The sequence below is a fragment of the Drosophila gunungcola genome, unplaced genomic scaffold (assembly GCF_025200985.1).
Source record: "Drosophila gunungcola strain Sukarami unplaced genomic scaffold, Dgunungcola_SK_2 000010F, whole genome shotgun sequence".
Classification (NCBI taxonomy): domain Eukaryota; kingdom Metazoa; phylum Arthropoda; class Insecta; order Diptera; family Drosophilidae; genus Drosophila; species Drosophila gunungcola.
This window is the reverse complement of record NW_026453198.1, coordinates 1,115,456-1,125,061: the sequence shown is the minus strand read 5'-3', so window position 1 is coordinate 1,125,061 and position 9,606 is coordinate 1,115,456. Positions and strand designations below refer to the sequence as shown.

Below are 9,606 nucleotides of genomic sequence, written 5' to 3'. Positions count from 1 at the left end.
AAGACTATGTTTTGAGGATGACGATCTGCTGGTTTGCCAAGCACGCCTCAAACGTCTTTTCTCCAAAACAAGCTGTTCGATTTCAAGGTTAGTTTTGTGTTGGGGTGTGTGCCCATCCCTCCCTCGCGGTGTAGAGACTTTGGCTGCTGCGACGAGTACCGACTCCAGTGCATTGGCATAGCAGTCGATGTCCTCCTTGAAGTTGAGCTGTGGAGTTAGTTCGATGTGGGAACTTACGTACTTTTTGAACTTCAGCCAGTTGGCTCGATGCGACGTCAACCTGCAAGGGTGCTCGATTAATTCCGGGCTTTGAAGAGGAGTTATTAGCACTGGTGAGTGGTCCGATGATAGATCCAAAAGCGATTTTGCAGATATTAGATTGCGAGAAATATTTTTTGTCACAGCAAAATCAATTAAATCAGGTAGTTTTCTAGGATCTGTTGGCCAGTATGTAAGACTGCCTGGTGAAACGTAGTCCAGTTTGTTGCATGTTTTGATGAGTGCATTATATAGTTGCCTTCCTTTGGGGGTAACAAGGCGGGATCCCCAGTGTGTGCTTGGTGTTGTAATCACTTGCTGCTATGAATCGCTCTCCAAGTGAATTGTAGAAGTCCATGAATTGGTCTTCTGAGACTGTAAAGCGGGGTGAGCAGTAGACAGCGGCAATGGCAAGGTTGCTGTTGCCCAACTGTAATTTTATCGATGTAGCTTGCAGATAATTTTTTGCAAACCGTTGGTGAAAGTGGTGTTTGATACGGTCTCTTATTAAGATGCCGGCTCCGCCATGTGCTTTACCATCTGGATGATCGGTGCCGTAGAACGTGTATCCTCGTATTTGAAAGTTATATTTGCTGGTGAGATGCGTTTCTGCCAGCAACATAACGTCGATGTGATTTTCGTTCAGAAATTGAGTTATTTCAGGTATATGCCGCGAGTGAACTCGCATACGCAGCCGTCTCGTATCTTCTCATCCACCAAGGCAACTCCGTTTATCTTAACCATCTAGCAGCCAAAGCTAAGGTTGCCCTTAGAATTTCAAGCATCAGTCACTGGTGCGAAATTTAGCCGGCAATACTACTGGACGGATTCCAAAACAGTCCGCAGATGGCTGTGAATGGACCCGCGTAGAAGTAGAAGTTGAAGCTCACAAATGTCAAACCCTGCTGACATCGCATCTAAGACTTAAAGTATCACTTCCATGCATAGATGGTTCGATGGCCCGGAGTTTCTTCTTCAGGATCAGTCACTATGGCCCACCTGTAACGACCTGGGAGTCCCAACCAACATCGAAGTAAAACATGTGCTTTTCATTGCTACTTCGCCACTGGTCCCAATCGTGAACGCGGAATACTTTTCCGACTGGCGAAGGCTGTATCGAGCGATGGCAACGTTTATAATATACGTTGGATAACTGAAAGCAACAGCCCGGAAGACGCTTCCGATCCCGGCTCTTAACGCTAAGATGATAAGCCGCGCCAAAACAACACTGATTCGCCACGCGCAAATATCAGAGTTCCGAAAGGAAATATGTTTACTCTCCAAAGGAAAAGCTGTACACGCAAATTCTAAACTAATTTGTCTTAATGTGCTTCTAGACGACAATCAGCTGCTACCATCCGAAGGAAAGCTGAAAATTTATGTCCTCAACAGCAAATAATACTTCCATTAAATAATACGCCTCATTGTCGACTGGTATCATAGTCAGATACCGCACACCTTGCATGCGAGGCATGCGTCAATAGGATCCGTGGCATTTATTATGTGCCACGCTTACAGGTCTCATATAAGTCAGCCCGACGAGCATACCAACGCTGCAGAAATGATAATTCCTTCCCAAAGCTCAAATGGCTCAACATTAAATTGGTAGAGAATGTTGCCGCCGAAAGCTGTTATATTATACAGATCTAGAGAGCCCGCTTTACCTTAGAGGGTTAACGTTAAGATCAGCAGATGAATGGCTGGAATTTTACCGTTAATCATAAACGTAAAGCACTTATTGGGCGAGACTCGCATCGCCCACGCTTATTCAGTGCAGCATTAGCCACCGTCTGCTACAATTATTTTTTAAGCGGTTCCCTTATTTTCATATCTAGAGGCTATATGTAGCGCCATACAGCCAGCAATAATATACGGAGTTAATTAATGAAGTTATATGATAGCCTGCGAGTTTTCGTGCAAACGGGAAGTGATACGTAAAAGTCGAGGACAGGGTGGCGCTGCCCTTAACAGCTTCCTTCGGATGGACTTTGTGAACAGGGTATTAGATGGTGGATTGATGTTCCTTGCCGATGCCGATATTTATACAATATTTATCCGTGTAGCACTAAAATCCTATTCACAATTGAGCATTTTCTGCTGCATCAGATGAGGTACATGTGCTTGAAAGAACTGGGAAAAATCGCTACATTTCGCTGTTGCTGTTAGTGTGCTGTACATGTGCTGAAATACCAACAAAAATCTCTAATTTTAAGGTATAATTGTGATTTTATTTTACACTTTTAGGAGGTTTTGGATAACTGTGAATGGACCCGCGCAAGTTCCAGCAGTACGTAGTGCACCAAGTAGAAGTTGAAGCTCACAAATGTCAAACAATGCCATTGGGTACACCCTGCTGACATCGCATCTAAGACTTAAAGTTTCACTTCCATGCATAGATGGTTCGATGGCCCGGAGTTCCTTCTTCAGGATCAGTCACTATGGCCCACCTGTAACGACCTGGGAGTCCCAACCAACATCGAAGTAAAACAGTACGGAGTTAATTAATGAAGTTATATGATAGCCTGCGAGTTTTCTTGCAAACGGGAAGTGATACGTAAAAGTCAAGGACAGGGTGGCGCTGCCCTTAACAGCTTCCTTCGGATGGACTTTGTGAACAGGGTATAAGTATTAGATGGTGGATTAATGTTCCTAGCCGAACGTTCCTTGCCGATGCCGATATTTATACAATATTTATCCGTGTAACACTAAAAGCCTATTCACAATTGAGCATTTTCTGCCGCATCAGATGAGGTACATGTGCTTGAAAGAACTGGGGAAAATCGCTACATTTCGCTGTTGCTGTTAGTGTGCTGTACATGTGCTGAAATACCAACAAAAATCTCTAATTTTAAGGTATAATTGTGATTTTATTTTACACTTTTAGGAGGTTTTGGATAACTGTGAATGGACCCGCGCAAGTTCCAGCAGTACGTAGTGCACCAAGTAGAAGTTGAAGCTCACAAATGTCAAAAAATGCAATTAAGTAAACTCTGCTGACATCGCATCTAAGACTTAAAGTTTTACTTCCATGCATAGATGGTTCGATGGCCCGGAGTTCCTTCTTCAGGATCAGTCACTATGGCCCACCTGTAACGACCTGGGAGTGCCAACCAACATCGAAGTAAAACAGGTGCTTATCATTGCTACTTCGCCACTGGATCCTATGGTGAACGCGGAATACTTTTCCGACTGGCGAAGGATCTATCGAGCGATGGCAACGTTTATAATATACGTTGGATAACTGAAAGCAACAGCCAGGAAGACGCTCCCGATCCCGGCTATTAACGCTGAGATGATAAGCCGCGCCCAAACAACACTGATTCGCCACGCGCAAATATCAGAGTTCCGAAAGTAAATATGTTTACTCTCCAAAGGAAAAGCTGTAAACGCAAATTCTAAACTAATTTGTCTTAATGTGCTTCTAGACGACAATCAGCTGCTACCATCCGAGGGAAAGCTGAAAATGTATGCCCTCAACAGCAAATAATACTTCCATTAAATAACACGCCTCATTGTCGACTGGTATCATCGTCAGATGCCGCACACCTTACATGCGAGGCATGCGTCAATAGGATCCGTGGCATTTATTATGTACCACGCTTACGGGTCTTATATAAGTGAGCCCGACGAGCATACCAACGCTGCAGAAATGATAATTCCTTGGTAGAGAATGTTGCCGACGAAAGCTGTTATATTATACAGATCTAGAGAGCCCGCTTTACCTTAGAGGGTTAACGTTAAGATCAGCAGATGAATGGCTGGAATTGTACCGTTAATCATAAGCGTAAAGCACTTATTGGGCGAGACTTGCATCGCCCACGCTTATTCAGTACAGCATTAGCCACCGTCTGCTACAATTATTTTTAAAGCGGTTCCCTTATTTTCATATCTAAAGGCTATATGTAGCGCCATACAGCCAGCAATAATGTACGTAGTTAATTAATAAAGTTATATGATAGCCTGCAAGTTTTCTTGCAAACGGGAAGCGATACGTAAAAGTCGAGGACAGGGTGGCGCTGCCCTTAACAGCTTCCTTCGGATGGACTTTGTGAACAGGGTATTAGTCTTAGATGGTGGATTAATGTTCCTTGCCGATGCCAATATTTATACAATATTTATCCGTGTAGCACTAAAAGCCTATTCACAATTGAGCATTTTCTGCTGCATCAGATGAGGTACATGTGCTTGAAAGAACTGGGAAAAATAGCTACATTTCGCTGTTGCTGTTAGTGTGCTGTACATGTGCTGAAATACCAACAAAAATCTCTAATTTTAAGGTATAATTGTGAATTATTTTACACTTTTAGGAGGTTTTGGATAACTGTGAATGGACCCGCGCAAGTTCCAGCAGTACGTAGTGCACCAAGTAGAAGTTGAAGATGAGGTACATGTGCTTGAAAGAACTGGGAAAAATCGCTACATTTCGCTGTTGCTGTTAGTGTGATGGACATGTGCTGAAATACCAACAAAAATCTCTAATTTTAAGGTATAGTTGTGATTTTATTTTACACTATTAGGAGGTTTTGGATAACTGTGAATGGACCCGCGCAAGTTCCAGCAGTACGTAGTGCACCAAGTAGAAGTTGAAGCTCACAAATGTCAAACAATGTAATTGGGTACACCCTGCTGACATCGCATCTAAGACTTAAAGTTTCACTTCCATGCATAGATGGTTCGATGGCTTGGAGTTCCTTCTTCAGGATCAGTCACTATGGCCCACCTGTAACGACCTGGGAGTCCCAACCAACATCGAAGTAAAACAGTTGCTTTTCATTGCTACTTCGCCACTAGACCCCATCGTGAACGCGGAATACTTTTCCGACTGGCGAAGGCTCTATCGAGCGATGGCAACGTTTATAATATACGTTGGATAACTGAAAGCAAAAGCCCGGAAGACGCTTCCGATGATAAGCCGCGCCAAAACAACACTGATTTGCCACGCGCAAATATCAGAATTCCGAAAGGAAATATGTTTACTCTCCAAAGGAAAAGCTGTAAACGCAAATTCTAAACTAATTTGTCTTAATGTGCTTCTAGACGACAATCAGCTGCTAACATCCGAAGGCAAGCTGAAAATTTATGCCCTCAACAGCAAATAATACTTCCATTAAATAACACGCCTCATTGTCGACTGGTATCATCGTCAGATGGCAATTATTATGTACCACTCTTACGCTATACAGCCAGCAATAATATACGGAGTTAATTAATGAAGTTATATGATAGCCTGCGAGTTTTCTTGCAAACGGGAAGTGATACGTAAAAGTCGAGGACAGGGTGGCTTTTCATTGCTACTTCGCCACTGGACCCCATCGTGAACGCGGAATACTTTTCCGACTGGTGAAGGCTCTATCGAGCGATGGTTTATAATATACGTTGGATAACTGAAAGCAACAGCCCGGAAGACGCTTCCGATGATAAGCCGCGCCAAAACAACACTGATTCGCCACGCGCAAATATCAGAGTTCCGAAAGGAAATATGTTTACTCTCCAAAGGAAAAGCTGTAAACGCAAATTCTAAACTAATTTGTCTTAATGTGCTTCTAGACGACAAACAGCTGCTACCATCCGAGGGAAAGCTGAAAATTTATGCCCTCAACAGCAAATAATACTTCCATTAAATAACACGCCTCATTGTCGACTGGTATCATCGTCAGATGCCGCACACCTTGCGTGCCAGGCATGCGTCAATAGGATCCGTGGCATTTATTATGTACCACGCTTACGGGTCTTATATAAGTCAGCCCGACGAGCATACCAACGCTGCAGAAATGATAATTCCTTCCCAAAGCTCAAATGGCTCAACTTTAAATTGGTAGAGAATGTTGCCGCCGAAAGCTGTTATATTATACAGATCTAGAGAGCCCGCTTTACCTTAGAGGGTTAACGTTAAGATCAGCATATGAATGGCTGGAATTGTACCGTTAATCATAAGCGTAAAGCACTTATTGGGCGAGACTTGCATCGCCCACGCTTATTCAGTACAGCATTAGCCACCGTCTGCTACAATTATTTTTAAAGCGGTTCCCTTATTTTCATATCTACCGCGAAAGTTCCAGCAGTACGTAGTGTACCAAGTAGAAGTTGAAGCTCACGCTTCCGATGATAAGCCGCGCCAAAACAACACTGATTCGCCACGCGCAAATATCAGAGTTGCGAAAGGAAATATGTTTACTCTCCAAAGGAAAAGCTGTAAACGCAAATTCTAAACTAATTTGTCTTAATGTGCTTCTAGACGACAATCAGCTGCTACCATCCGAGGGAAAGCTGAAAATTTATGCCCTCAACAGCAAATAATACTTCCATTAAATAACACGCCTCATTGTCGACTGGTATCATCGTCAGATGCCGCACACCTTGCATGCGAGGCATGCGTCAATAGGATCCGTGGCATTTATTATGTACCACGCTTACGGGTCTTATATAAGTCAGCCCGACGAGCATACCAACGCTGCAGAAATGATAATTCCTTCCCAAAGCTCAAATGGCTCAACTTTAAATTGGTAGAGAATGTTGCCGCCGAAAGCTGTTATATTATACAGATCTAGAGAGCCCGCTTTACCTTAGAGGGTTAACGTTAAGATCAGCAGATGAATGTCTGGAATTGTAACCGTTAATCATAAGCGTAAAGCACTTATTGGGCGAGACTCGCATCGCCCACGCTTATTCAGTACAGCATTAGCCACCGTCTGCTAAAATTATTTTTAAAGCGGTCCCCTTATTTTCATATCTAAAGGCTATATGTAGCGCCATACAGCCAGCAATAATATACGGAGTTAATTAATTAAGTTATATGATAGCCTGCGAGTTTTCTTGCAAACGGGAAGTGATACGTAAAAGTCGAGGACAGGGTGGCGCTGCCCTTAACAGCTTCCTTCGGATGGACTTTGTGAACAGGGTATTAGTCTTAGCTTGTGGATTAATGTTCCTTGCCGAACGTTCCTTTCCGATGCCGATATTTATACAATATTTATCCCTGTAGCACTAAAAGCTTATTCACAATTGATCATTTTCTGCCGCATCAGATGAGGTACATGTGCTTGAAATAACTGGGAAAAATCGCTACATTTCGCTGTTGCTGTTAGTGTGATGTACATGTGCTGAAATACCAACAAAAATCTCTAATTTTAAGGTATAGTTGTGATTTTATTTTACACTATTAGGAGGTTTTGGATAACTGTGAATGGACCCGCGCAAGTTCCAGCAGTAGGTAGTGCACCAAGTAGAAGTTGAAGCTCACAAATGTCAAACAATGCAATTGGGTAAACCCTGCTGACATCGCATCTAAGACTTAAAGTTTCACTTCCATGCATAGATGGTTCGATGGCACGGAGTTCCTTCTTCAGGATCAGTCACTATGGCCCACCTGTAACGACCTGGGAGTCCCAACCAACATCGAAGTAAAACAGGTGCTTTTCATTGCTACTTCGCCACTGGACCCCATCGTGAACGCGGAATACTTTTCCGACTGGCGAGGGCTCTATCGAGCGATGGCAACGTTTATAATATACGTTGGATAACTGAAAGCAACAGCCCGGAAGACGCTGAGAAAGGAAATATGTTTACTCTCCAAAGGAAAATCTGTAAACGCAAATTCTAAACTAATTTGTCTTGATGTGCTTCTAGACGACAATCAGCTGCTACCATCCGAAGGCAAGCTGAAAATTTATGCCCTCAACAGCAAATAATTAAATAACACGCCTCATTGTCGACTGGTATCATCGTCAGATGGCAATTATTATGTACCACTCTTACGCCATACAGCCAGCAATAATATACGGAGTTAATTAATGAAGTTATATGATAGCCTGCGAGTTTTCTTGCAAACGGGAAGTGATACGTAAAAGTCGAGGACAGGGTGGCTTTTCATTGCTACTTCGCCACTGGACCCCATCGTGAACGCGGAGAACTTTTCCGACTGGTGAAGGCTCTATCGAGCGATGGTTTATAATATACGTTGGATAACTGAAAGCAACAGCCCGGAAGACGCTTCCGATGATAAGCCGCGCCAAAACAACACTGGTTCGCCACGCGCAAATATCAGAGTTCCGAAAGGAAATATGTTTACTCTCCAATAGAAAAGCTGTAAACGCAAATTCTAAACTAATTTGTCTTAATGTGCTTCTAGACGACAATCAGCTCCTACCATCCGAGGGAAAGCTGAAAATTTATGCCCTCAACAGCAAATAATACTTCCATTAAATAACACGCCTCATTGTCGACTGGTATCATCGTCAGATGCCGCACACCTTGCGTGCCAGGCATGCGTCAATAGGATCCGTGGCATTTATTATGTACCACGCTTACGGGTCTTATATAAGTCAGCCCGACGAGCATACCAACGCTGCAGAAATGATAATTCCTTCCCAAAGCTCAAATGGCTCAACTTTAAATTGGTAGAGAATGTTGCCGCCGAAAGCTGTTATATTATACAGATCTAGAGAGCCCGCTTTACCTTAGAGGATTAACGTTAAGATCAGCAGATGAATGGCTGGAATTGTACCGTTAATCATAAGCGTAAAGCACTTATTGGGCGAGACTTGCATCGCCCACGCTTATTCAGTACAGCATTAGTCACCGTCTGCTACAATTATTTTTAAAGCGGTTCCCTTATTTTCATATCTAACGGCTTTATGTAGCGCCATACAGCCAGCAATAATATACGGAGTTAATTAATGAAGTTATATGATAGCCTGCGAGTTTTCTTGCAAACGGGAAGTGATACGTAAAAGTCGAGGACAGGGTGCCGCTGCCCTTAACAGCTTCCTTCGGATGGACTTTGTGAACAGGGTATTAGTCTTAGCTTGTGGATTAATGTTCCTTGCCGAACGTTCCTTTCCGATGCCGATATTTATACAATATTTATCCCTGTAGCACTAAAAGCTTATTCACATCACAATTGATCATTTTCTGCCGCATCAGATGAGGTACATGTGCTTGAAAGAACTGGGAAAAATCGCTACATTTCGCTGTTGCTGTTAGTGTGATGGACATGTGCTGAAATACCAACAAAAATCTCTAATTTTAAGGTATAGTTGTGATTTTATTTTACACTATTAGGAGGTTTTGGATAACTGTGAATGGACCCGCGCAAGTTCCAGCAGTAGGTAGTGCACCAAGTAGAAGTTGAAGCTCACAAATGTCAAACAATGCAATTGGGTAAACCCTGCTGACATCGCATCTAAGACTTAAAGTTTCACTTCCATGCATAGATGGTTCGATGGCACGGAGTTCCTTCTTCAGGATCAGTCACTATGGCCCACCTGTAACGACCTGGGAGTCCCAACCAACATCGAAGTAAAACAGGTGCTTTTCATTGCTACTTCGCCACTGGACCCCATCGTGAAC

General features: G+C 43.1%; 1 long non-coding RNA gene across 8 annotated transcripts; it reads left to right on the top strand.

The window, feature by feature from the left end:
• The first annotated feature begins 2,650 nt into the window (after nucleotides 1-2,650).
• Nucleotides 2,651-4,213, top strand: LOC128263687 (uncharacterized). Of its 8 annotated transcripts, none has more exons than XR_008268485.1 (4): nucleotides 2,961-3,076; nucleotides 3,143-3,241; nucleotides 3,295-3,609; nucleotides 3,684-4,213. It is a non-coding gene; the product is annotated as an uncharacterized LOC128263687 (long non-coding RNA). The 8 variants fall into 8 exon arrangements; XR_008268486.1 differs by having other exon boundaries at nucleotides 2,965-3,009; nucleotides 3,143-3,185; XR_008268484.1 differs by having other exon boundaries at nucleotides 2,974-3,076; nucleotides 3,143-3,185.
• The last annotated feature ends 5,393 nt before the right edge of the window (nucleotides 4,214-9,606 follow it).